This window comes from Sciurus carolinensis, unplaced genomic scaffold, assembly GCF_902686445.1.
Source record: "Sciurus carolinensis unplaced genomic scaffold, mSciCar1.2, whole genome shotgun sequence".
Classification (NCBI taxonomy): Eukaryota; Metazoa; Chordata; class Mammalia; order Rodentia; family Sciuridae; genus Sciurus; species Sciurus carolinensis.
This window is the reverse complement of record NW_025920119.1, coordinates 2,437,969-2,439,684: the sequence shown is the minus strand read 5'-3', so window position 1 is coordinate 2,439,684 and position 1,716 is coordinate 2,437,969.

Here is a 1,716-nt window from a genome sequence, read left to right as displayed (position 1 = left end):
AAAATGTTGGTCTTGGAATAAAGCAGGGGAAAATACTTAGGTGGTGTATAATTTACACATGCATGCAGTCAATTCTAGCTTGGCAGTGGTTGCTGAATTGTAGTGGTTCTCCTTTTTGGAATCCTATTCCGGCATAGTCTCCTTAGAGCCCAGCTGATTTCTGCTTGTTTTTAAGTTAGCGACTTGGAGGGTGAAAACTAGAGCAGTAGATTGTGCTTATCTTCCTGGCTAGGTGTGTATTGCATTTGTTGTTGATGTGCATGCAAATGCACTTGTGCAACTCTTCTTACATGCTGGTTGGAAGTGAGGAGAATGTAGGCGTTTTGGTATTTCTCCCAGGTTTCTCTGTTTCTTGTGTGTATGTGTGTGTATGTGAGTGTGTGTGTGTGTGTATATATATATATATATATATATATGTATATATATATATATATATATACATGTATATTTATATATATATTAATGCATTACATATGTAATAGTGTGTACACTGTGAGTGTGCTTGTAGTTGTGCACACACGTTTGCGTCTATGTATATAAATAAGGTGACACTGTTGGGATGCTCACAACCTCAGTGTCCCCGGGGAGCAGTGCCCATGGTGGAAGTTGGGACATCACCAGGCAAGGAGGCGTGTCAAGGACCGCCTTCACTGAAGCCGCATGCATCAGTGTGCCTTCCCGGAGAGGCAAAGACAGAGAAGCAGCTGTGGACTCTGTCCCACCAATTCAAGCCTGCATGGTGGAGCGCTGCCAGCAAGCAGCACCGGGAAGTTGTCCATGAGCTCTCTTCCTGGCTCCACCCGCTGACGTCGCACTCCAGAGCGCAGGGGCGAAAAGCAGACGGGCGTTCTGTTCTGCGTACGCAGGAACCTTGAGGCGCCGTGCTCCAGGAAGCATCCAGTGCACTCTCTTCCCCACCGCATGACGCTCAGAGTCCACCTGGGCTGGCCACCTGGAGCACCTACTCTGCACCGGAGGCGGCCATGCGTAGTGCGGGTCCCTCGCCTCTGCCGGCTTTCCTGGCTCTAGCACCGTGCCTGGTCACTCAAGTCCCCCGCTCCTCATGCTGGATCCCTGGGCTGGCTTTGGACGCCCCTGCCATGCAGAAGACCCAAGTCAAGAAGACACATGAGAGGTTGGCAGCCAAGGCACCAGCAGGGCAAGGGCAACTGGGTATGCTCCGAAAGCACTCAGGGTTGGGTTTCAAGGAGGCACGTCTTGGATAACAGCTAAGAATGCTTGGGGTGTAGAACACAGGGACACTCATTGGGCACTGGCTCATGTAGGATGGGTAGAAGAAATGGGCAGTGGAGTGGGGCAGCAGTAGCCAGGACCAGGAGCAACAGGCAGAGGAGTTGTTCCTGGGGTGTGGTAGGCCCTCCTGGAACGTGGAGTGTCTTTTGTTGCCTTTTGGAAAAGAGAGTATACAATAAAGGAGACAGAAATTAGAAGGGTGAAAAAGGAAGTGGAGAGTGAGTGAGTGTGTGTGTGGGGTGGGAAGGTGTGACCAGAAAGGGCCAGGACATGAAGGAGAACCAGGGTTGTTGTCGAGGCTGCCCTTCCCAGCCTGAGGGCTGCCCTTTGGGTCTGTTTAACAGCCCCTGAACAGAGGCTGAATATGGCACACGGCACAGTCTCCCCCAGGTGGAGCTCTTTTGGTGCCAGGGGTGTACACCGAGGGGCAAGTCTGTGCCATCCTTTATCCACTTCTCATTG